A 10,849-nucleotide genomic window follows, 5' to 3' on the forward strand; every position below is an offset into this window, starting at 1 on the left:
GTGTTCATGTCAACCCCCACCTTCCAAGCCCCCATTCTCTCTCTCACCCTCTGACACACACTTTCTCTCTCTCACACACCAATACGCTCCCATAGCTCCAAAACGCTCAGCTGCTCGTGCCCGGGGCCATATGGCAAAGACACAAACATTTACATAATGTCATATTTTATTTAATTAGGCATTCTAAATGCAATCAAAAACTGATGAAGGTTCTCGCCTGGCTAGCTGATTGGCAACATGATACCGCTCTGACCTGGAATAAGCCGCTCTGCATTTCAATGATGAAATATTTGAATTCTCTACTGCTGCCTTCACTCTATTCACCTTCATGTTTACAGCTTTAACCTTAGAATTCATTGAGGCCTCAAACTCTCGTACAGGACAATAGAGTGTTTCTCAACCAGAGTCATATGGGCCACCTTGGTGGCACATTTAAAGGAAAAGATCAAGTCTTTTACAAAAAGTGTAAGATGCATGTGGGTCAGTGTGTGTCACATGGTTTATTTTGGGTGGTTGGTTGGTTGGCGTGATGATGCAAGTGCTGTGTTTTTCAGATAATCAGGAAGTAGACCAGTCCTCCTGGACCACCCTGATCAGCCAAGTGGCACACACACATACACACACTCACACATACACACACACCCACACTTACACACACAAACATACTCACACCCACACACACAAAAACATACACAAGTACCATATTGAAAGGGGGACCAGCTTGAGCGAAACCTGTGCCCCCAGAGAGGTGAGGGGTTGGTGAAGAGGGGAGCAGGCCATGTCTCCCTGAGCAGGAAGGAAGGAAACAGGGCCCAATGCCTACACTAACCCAACAGAGAAAGTCACACACTCTCTCTCTTACACACACAAACGCACCAGTAAGACAAATAAACAGTCGCTCCATGAGCAGGTAATGCATGGTTTAACAGGGGAAAGGCTTTTAAGAGGCTGCTGAAGTCAGCTCAATATGGAATACACCATTTCAGGTAATATATATCATTCTATGTGCCTCTCCACTCAGTTCCTTAGCCTTTAGAAAACCGCCACTGTCATGGTGACCTTACTATACAAATAATATGTGTCACAGGGTTTATTTTAGGTGATTAGTGGGCGTGACGATGCAGGTGCTGTGTGTTTCAGAGAATTTCCCATAAACGGAGACAGTTTATGGGAAATATAATGAAAGGGAAAACGAAGAGTGTAGTTACCTCAGCACCACTTTTATCTCTCTCTCTCTCTCTCTCTCTCTCTCTTTCTCTCTCGCTCTCTCTCTCTCTCTCTCTCTCTCTCTCTCTCTCTCTCTCTCTCTCTCTCTCTCTCTCTCTCTGTCTCACTCTCTCTCTCTCTCTCTCTCTCTTTCACTCTCGCTCTAACACACACATACATACATGCTCTTGCTCTCCGTCGCTCGCTCTCTCGTCGGCAGGACAGATAAGGGAGAAAGAGAGAGGTACTTACAATACTTACACACAGACAGGGCTCAGCGCAGATCAGGAGAAATCCCTTGCTTCAATTAGGCATTCTCTTCCATTCATTCCTTTTTTTCTCTCCTTCTCTTTTTTCTCCCCGACACCTGATTAGAAATGTATTCGTGGAGCGCTCTGGTAAAAGAGAGGGAAGCAAGCAAAGGAAAGCGAGAGAAGGATAAAGATAATCTACAGGCTTAGGAGGTACATCACCGAGTCAGACCAGGCCCGAAGAAATGTATGCAAAGAATGGAGAGGAAAAGATGTCCCTTTCAGGCTTAGCTCAGGGGTGTCTGGATATAGCAGAGAGAAATCTGAGGCCTTTGGTTGTCATTTTCCTCCATATTACACCCAATATGTGCAGAGTCCAAGAGTGCTGTGTGATGGTTGTTATCATACCAAAAGATAGAGAATATCTGCACACCAAAAAGAAAGGAGGACCAAGGCACTCTTCAAATCATTAATTAAAATGCCTTTATTTGTATGGCATGTTCAATAGAAACAAAGTTTTAAAAATCCGACGCCCTTCGTCCCTGACGAAGGCCATGCAGCTGAAACGCGTCGGATATTTAAAACTTTGTTTCTATTGAACATGCCATACAAATAAAGGAATTTTAATTAATTATATGAGGAGTTCCTTGGTCCTCCTTTATTTTTGATGACCAATTCACCCCTTTTACCAAAGAGCAACTTCTGTCTACCAAAATGTACTATTGTGTACCTCAGTAGAACTTCCCTTCCTCTTCTTTCTACTAATATCTGCACACCGTTTAATCTGAGAGAGTGTGTGTGTGTGTGTGTGTGTGTGTGTGTGTGTGTGTGTGTGTGTGTGTGTGTGTGTGTGTGTGTGTGTGTGTGTGTGTGTGTGTGTGTGTGTGTGTGTGTGTGTGTTTTCCTACATTTTCAGGACCCCATAGAGGTTTAGGACTTTTTGTAGGTACTGAATTTGTTGAAATGCTATTTTACGCTTAAGGGTTAGATTTGGGTTTTGGGGTTAGGGCTAGGGCTAGGGCTAGGGCTAGGGCTAGGGCTAGGGTTAAGGTTAGGTTTAGGGTTAGGTTTAAGTTAAGGCTTAAAGTTAGTCTTAGTATTAGGGCTAGGTTTAGGGTTAGGGAAAATTGGATTTTTAATGGTCAAACATTTTACACTCCAAAAAGTCCTGAAATTTCACGGAAAGAAAGTGTGTGTGTGTATCTCTCTCAGGACGAGGAACAGGAAGAGATCAGCCAGACAGGGTCACACTGTGGGAAAGGAATCAATCAGGGATATCTCCCACATACAGTATATGCAGGTTGTTTTCAGAGCATGTGACCAATACATTTTGATACATTTGATTTTGATTTTGAATTACATGCACACTCAGACACATATACTGCATAACAAACACATAGCCTAACACAAAAGTATTCATTAATACACAATACACACGCATTATAACACAAAACAGACAGACATACACAGTCACATACAGTCACACAAAAAGGCTCACAAAGACACACACAGTAAGATACATGCAAACACACACAGATACACACACACACACACACACACACACACACACACACACACACAGAAATCTAAATTAGGGGAAGACGAGAGGCACGGGAGGGGGTCCGAGTTGGAATGGAAGAGTTGAGGTGATCAATACTCCGCAAGATTTTCTCCCTTTTCTCTCCACTCAATTGTCATGCTCCCTCAAGCAATTAAATGAGTTCCCCTCCGCTCCTCTCCTCCCTCCACCAATACACAGGGCTGAAACATTTTCTCATTGCCTTCACATCCACACTGTGACAGCCCGAGCCACACTGTGCATGCTAAAACCCTTAGAAGTCAGCCCAGGAATAGCTGGCAGCTGAAGTGCTTCCATTTTCTGTGAAGAGACTCATTTTCCAACGTGGCTGACACACCTACTTATAGGTGGCCTTTGATCAATTGTATGAGCAGTTACACACGTTTCAATTTGCCACTGCTAAACAGCTTGATGAATGAAAAATGAGAAACACATTGGCTTTGTGGGATAAAAGCATTGGCTTAGACACATAGATTTGTTGGTGTGTGTGTGTGTGCCCTTGCAACAGCTTGCACCTGCATGTGTGTCTCTGTTGATGTCTAGAACGGACTTCACACTGTGGCCAAGCTGTGTGTAGCCTTAAGAGTGACCTCGTTGTGTCTGACCGGAGATTGTGCGTGAGTGTGAGTGTGCATATGCATGTGTGTCTGTTTGTGTACATGAACACACAGCAGGTGGTTATAAGCAGAAGCACACAGATGCCAGGGCAAGCTATACACAGGAGGTCAGAGACAGCAAGGTGCTACCCAGGGTGATAGTGACAGATAATGGTACCAAATGTAATTCAACAAGGTGTTATTAAAGAGGACATACAGGGCATTTTAATTACTCATTGACCTATAAGGGTAACACAGCAGGCCACACAGATAACACTGAAACACATGCAAGACCATTTTCCACCAGCAACACAGGTCTGTTCTTTATGTTTTAACGACACAATGTTATCTACCTCTACTCTCACCTTCTACAGTCAGGTCCATACTTCTGGGCAGCATTGATAAAGATGAGCAAAAAGGACTATCAAATAAATAATACAAATACTGAGCTATGCTATATACAAAATATATATACACTACCAGTCAAAAGGTTTAGACACACCTACGCATTCAAGAGTTTTTCTCTGTTTTTAACATTTTCAACATTGTACAATAATAGTGAAGACATCAAAGCTATGAAATATCACCAATGTAATCATGTAGTAACCAAGAAAGTTTTAAACAAATCAAAATATATTTCATATTTGAGATTCTACAAATAGCCACCCTTTGCCTTGATGACAACTTTGCACGTGAATTGTGTGTGTGTGTGTGTGTGTGTGTGTGTGTGTGTGTGTGTGTGTGTGTGTGTGTGTGTGTGTGTGTGTGTGTGTGTGTCCTACATCTGTTATGAGGTAATGATGTTAGGGACAATATAGGATAAATCACAATAATTGCTTGCCAAAAATGTTATTTTTGTAATGGCAATCCTGGTTATGGGTAACAATCCTGGTTATAGCTAACAATCCTGGTTATGGGTAACAATCCTGGTTATAGGTAACAATCCTGGTTATAGCTAACAATCCTGGTTATGGGTAACAATCCTGGTTATAGCTAACAATCCTGGTTATGGGTAACAATCCTGGTTATAGCTAACAATCCTGGTTATGGGTAACAATCCTGGTTATGGGTAACAATCCTGGTTGTGGGTAACAATCCTTTGCATGAACTGCCTACATTATTATGCATATTATTTGTTAATTGCAAGCTTTTTTATGTACGTCTTTCTTAAATAACTGTATAAGGTTGTTGTCCTGTTGGAACGTGAACCTTCACCCCAGTCTGAGCTCTGGAGCAGATTTTCTCTCTATACTTTGCTCAGTTCACCTATCCCTCAATCCTGACTAGTCTCCCAATCCCTGCCGCTGAAAAACATCCCCACAGCATGATGCTACCACTACCATGCTTAACCATTTTGATCCACCCTAAAAAAAAATATATATATATATATATATATTAAAAAATAAATTAAAAAAATATATATATATAAACAAATATAAACATGTGCCTTTTACAGAGGAGTGGCTTCTGTCTGGCCACTCCACCATAAACGCCTGATTGGTGGAGTGCTGCAGAGATGGTTGACCTTCTGGAAGGTTCTCCCATCTCCACAGAGGAACTCTGGAGATCTGTCAGAGTGACCATCGGGTTCTTGGTCACCTCCTTGATGAAGCCCCTTCTGCCCCGATGGCTCAGTTTGGTCGAGCAGCCAGCTCTAGGAAGAGTATCGGTGGTTCCAAACTTCTTTAATTTAAGAATAATGGAGGCCTCTGTGTTTTTGGGAACTTTCAATGCTGCAAACATTTTTTGGTACCCTTCCGCAGATCTGTGCCATGACACAATCCTGTCTCGTAGCTCTTTCTAGGGACCATATCATTTATATACTGGTTTGTGCCATTCCAAATCATGACCAATCAATTGAATTTACCACAGGCAGACTCCAATCAAGTTGCAGAAACATCTCAAGGACGATCAATGGAAACAGGATGCACCTGAGCTCAATTTCGAGTCTCATAGCAAAGGGCCTGAAAGGGCCTGAACACAGGTATTTCAGTTATTTCTATTTCATACGTTTGCAAAAATGTATTAATTTGAGATTTTGTGTCACTGGCCTACACACAATACCCCATAATGTCAAGTGGAATCATGTTTTTAGAATATTTACAAATTAATAAAAAATTACAGCTGAAATGTCTTGAGTCAATAAGTATTCAACCCCTTTGTTATGGCAAGCCTAAATAAATTCAGGAGTAGAAATGTGCTTAAGAAGTCACATAATACGTTTCAAGGACTCAATCTGTGTGCAGTAATAGGGTTTAACATGAATTTGTAATGACTAACTCACCTCTGTACCCAACACATACAATTATCTGTAAGGTCCCACAGTCGATTCAGCCACAAAGATCAGGGAGGTTTTCCAATGTCTCACAAAGAAGGGTATGTATCAGTAGAGCGCAGTAGCAGTAGCAACACATTTGTAGCAACATATTTGTAGTTCTCCATGGCTAACGTTATCTTTAAAAAAAACTGCAGTAGAAAATATTTTATAGTCAGAAGATGCTACACTGTGGACTAAACGACAACTCATCTTTCGGCATGTCCAGCCCATTCATTATCTCAGCCAATCATGGCTAGCGGGAAGGTTCCTGTCTTTTTCTGTGCCTAAACCAACTGGGCTCATAATTTATCAACCTTATTCGTATTTACAGATGGCATACACGTTTGTTATTAAGGCATGTGGAAGTTAAAATATTCAAGAAGGAATTTTGGCCCCCCAAAAATGTTCAAACACCTCTCCTGTGACTTCTTCATGCTAGGGTCTATTTTTCTCAATTTCCGCCTGGCTGACGTGCCCAAAGTAAACTTCCTGTTGCTCAGGCCCTGAAGTCAGGATATGCATATAATTGGTACCATTGGAAATAAAACACGCTGAAGTTTGTAGAAATGTTAAAATAATGTAGGAGGCTATATCAAAATAGATATGGTAGGAGAAAATCTAAAGAAAACCCAACCAGAATTTTCTTTTTTTTTGAGAGCCAATGCTCTTCCAATGGAAGGTATGGGAAAATAATAAAATCTAGCTCCCACTATGCAATTCCTATGGCTTCCACTCGGGGTCAGTAGTCTTTGTTCAAGGTTTCAGGCTTCTTTCTTCCAAAATGAGGAAGAATAATTAACTTTAGTACAAGGACACAGACTTGGAAATTTGTGTATGCGCTTGAGATGAAGAGGAGACGAGTGGATTACTCAAATCGATGGCGCCAACTAAACTTACTTTTTGGGATATAAAGAAGCATTTTATATAACAAAACGACACTACATGTTGTAGCTGGGACTCTTGGGATGACAAATCAGAGGTAGATTTTCAAAAACCTAAGTGAATATTTAATCGCTATTTGTGAATTTATGAAACCTGTGCCGGTGGAAAAATATTTTGATGTGGGGCCCCATCCTCAAACAATCGCATGGCATGCTTTCGCTGTAAAGCCTACTGTAAATCTGACAGTGCAGTTAGATGAACACGAATTTAAGATTTTAACAGATATAAGACACTTCTATGTACCTAAATGTTTAATATCCATAATTTTTATGATTATTTATTTGAATTGCACACCTTCCAGTTTCACCGAAGTTTCACCGTAGTTTCCTGAAACAAGTCACATATGTGTTACCGACAGTCTCTCCCTCTGACACACAAACACAGAGAGAAAGACAGAGGACATTAAGGCCTAGATTCAATCAGATCAAGTGTTAACAGGCTATAGCCGACAGCTGCATTGCTGATGTGTTGATGGTGTCAGAGGTGTAACTGCGTTGGAGCTGTCAAATCGGTGAGCAGCCGCTCTTGATCATTGTCACGATTCCACACCCGTCCCACTCACGTTAGAAGTTCAGAACGAGAAAGTATAGGCTATATATAAATAATGATGCTCAAATTGAAAATCATTTAACTAAATAATGAGGATTTCTATCAGCCTAATCGAGGTGTAGATTCCCAGCTAACAAACTTGCCCACAACTTTAGAGAACGTTCCCTTAAGAGTCTAATTGGGTAATTAACTAATGTTCTCATAGGTATGTTCCCGTGATGTGCCAGGAATGTTTCCAAGAGACCATTCCCTTGAATGTGAGAATAGGGTGGCTCCCCTAGCACATCTCAAACCCAGACCACCAGCACCTTTGATGAACACCCTAACCGCTAAGGGATATATCTAGGGCATTTGCTCATCAGCTCAGTATAGTTATGCCCTGTCCAGAATAAATCAAATCAAATCACATTTTATTAGTCACATGCGCCAAATACAACAGGTGAAGACCTTACAGTGAAATGCTTACTTACGAGCCCCTAACAACCGTGCAGTTTCAAAGAAGTATGGATAAGAATAAGAGATAAAAGTAACAAGTAATTAAAGAGCAGCAGCAAAAAATAACAATATATGCAGGGGGGTGCTGGTACAGAGTCAATGTGCGGGGGCACCGGACAGTTGAGGTAGTTTGTACATGTAGGTAGAGTTATCAAATTGACCATACATAGATGACAATAGAGAGTGGCAGTGGTGTGGAGAGGGGGGGGAGGCAATGCAAATAGTCTGGGTAGCCATTTGACTAGATGTTCGGGAGTCTTATGGCTTAGGGGTAGAAGCTGTTTAGAAGCCTCTTGCACCTAGACTTGGAGCTCCGGTACCGCTTGCAGTCTATGAACAGGGTGGCTGGAGTCTTTGACAATGTTTAGGACCTTCCTCTGACACCGCCTGGTATAGAGGTCCTGGATGGCAGGAAGCTTGGCCCCAGTGATGTACTGGGCCGTTCGCACTACCCTCTGTAGTACCTTACGGTCGGAGGCCTAGCAGTTGCCATACCAGTCAGGATGCTCTCGATGGTTTAGCTGTAGAACCTTTTGAGGATTTGAGGACCCATACCAAATTTTTTCGGACACCTGTTAGGGAATAGGTTTTGTCATGCCTGCTTCATGACTGTCTTGGTGTGCTTGGACCATGTTAGTTTGTTGGTGATGTGGACACCAAGGAACTTGAAGCTCTCAACCTGCTCCACTGCAGCACCATTGATGAGAATGGGAGCGTGCTCGGTCCTATTTTTCCTGTAGTCCACAATCATCTCCTTTGTCTTCATCATTTTGAGGGAGAGGTTGTTATCCTGGCACCATACTAACCCTCAGAAAACTTGGGGCATTAATGTTCTTGCAAAGTCCCATGAAACATGTCTAGAACATTACAATTGTATATTCTGAAAACATGGCAACCACGTTTTGTGTATGTTGGGTGGAACATTGACAGAATATTCTCTTAACGCTCAGAAAACTGGACACATGAATTTTCTTACAACATCCCATAAAACACATCTAGAACATTAAAATGGTATATTCTGAGGACAGTAATTAAGTTATGCTTGGCATTAAGGGAATGCTCTCCTAACTTTACACCAAAACATGATAAAAAGGTTCTCAGAAAATGTTGCTAACATAGATACAATGGAAAACTGGACATTCAAACATTAGGGGAACATCAGGTGTAACAATACAAAACATTCTTTCTCCCTAGAATTATTAGCTGGGTTACATCTCACATTCCAGTGTTCAAACAGTGTTGTAAACAAGGCTGCATGGGATTTCTCTTAATACAACTCCGTGCAGCCAAATCCAATGTCCGCTTTAGGTATAATGCCAGGAGGGCTTGTGAATTTGACAGTTTCAACGCAGTAAACCTCTGATTGAATAGAGTCCCCAATGACCACAATCAATTATGGAGTCGTCAGTAAACTTTGTTATGAATGATGATCTAAGTAGTTTGTATTTGTGTCTGTTAAAAGATCTCTTTGTGTTTGTTGGTCAGCGAGAGAGTGACCCAGTCAAAATCACTAACATCAATATGAATGAGATCCTTCCTGCTCACTGCCATCTGGGCCTCTAACGACACCAGGTCAAAGTCTACCCGGAACACAGTGAATTTATTTTCTCCATTGCACACTAATACTGTAGTATTTTACTTGCCTCTACGTAAGCTAGCTGTTTTGTGTCATTGTCTTGTATTTTTTGTGAGTATTTGTGTAGTTTTTATTACTCACGTATGTCAAACTAATTTCATCTCTCAGCAGACGACTTTGTTCCACCTGGCCATGGAGATGTCAACAACTACTGTAGTTCCAGTACCTGTTCCTGCAAGCTGAATTGAAATTATTATAATTATTTGGGGCCTTATTTCTGCCATATTCTGTGTTATATATTGTCAGTTTCTTTATAAAAATGGTTTGTTTACTGTTCATAATCACACGGAAATGTAAACTATTTTGGCTCCAATTTAAATATATTTATACATCGTTGTTCAGTATAATAATTTGTTCTAGTAATGATGACTTAATGCAAACAACACCAGCAGTTGCTGTTAAAAGTATTTTTTAAGATAGTGACAATCTCGTTTGAAACAATTAAACTTCATTGTTGGAGCTCAATGGAATTAGAATAAAACAGAATGGAGTGGAAGTGTTGATGTCAGTTAGTTTACTCCAATCAGGGGAGGGGTAGTAAGGTAGTAGTAATAATAAATAAAGAACTAATAATAATAAATAAATAAAGGGGGATTAGAAATTATGGAAGCATATAATTTAATAGAACCTCAAATGTATCTGCAATATGAAAACTGAGCTAACCCCTAAGTAGTTCGACATTGTGTGCTTTGAAGTCGGAACATTTCTTCAACCAATAAGATCATAATGTAAAGTTAGCTAGTTAGCTTTCTTAACATTGACAATATGGTCAAACTAGCTACATTATCCACAAGTGTGTAATTGCCAACAACGGATTTGTTGTCATCTTTTGGTTGAAAAGGTCAAAGGCCAATGGTGAAACGTCACAACTCGGCAACATCTTCTCAGAGTTTCCCACTTATAAATACGACTTGGATGGTCATTCAAGGGACATTTCCCAGTCGGAACTCAGAAGTTCTGCTAAGTCAATTGCATGATGTGAACGCCCCATAACACTAAAACTGAAACAAAATCATTTAAAAACGAAATATAAATATTTTTCAAACAAAAACTAAATACAAACTAGAAAATCAGATCGGAAAACTAGCTGAAACTGAATTTGAATAAAAATCGTAAAACAAACAGAAATAATAACTAATATAAAAACACAAAACTGTAATAGCCTTGGTGCAAAAATTCCTTTGACAGAGTGTAAGGGGTTAAAGTTCCATCCTGTTATTTTCTTCAGTGTTGCCTTGACTGACAGAGGTGACCGGCAGAGGGCCTGTGATTTCACAA

General features: G+C 40.7%; 1 long non-coding RNA gene across 2 annotated transcripts; it reads left to right on the forward strand.

Moving 5' to 3' along the window:
- The first annotated feature begins 703 nt into the window (after positions 1–703).
- On the forward strand, positions 704–10,067 carry LOC110503057 (uncharacterized). 2 transcript variants are annotated; one of them, XR_002470428.3, is made up of 3 exons: positions 704–986; positions 5,505–5,616; positions 9,680–10,067. It is a non-coding gene; the product is annotated as an uncharacterized LOC110503057 (long non-coding RNA). The 2 variants fall into 2 exon arrangements; XR_016491196.1 differs by having other exon boundaries at positions 835–986; positions 9,683–10,067.
- Positions 10,068–10,849: the final 782 nt, after the last annotated feature.

Source organism: Oncorhynchus mykiss, chromosome 23 (assembly GCF_057628025.1).
Source record: "Oncorhynchus mykiss isolate SJ-2025 chromosome 23, ASM5762802v1, whole genome shotgun sequence".
Lineage (NCBI taxonomy): Eukaryota > Metazoa > Chordata > Actinopteri > Salmoniformes > Salmonidae > Oncorhynchus > Oncorhynchus mykiss.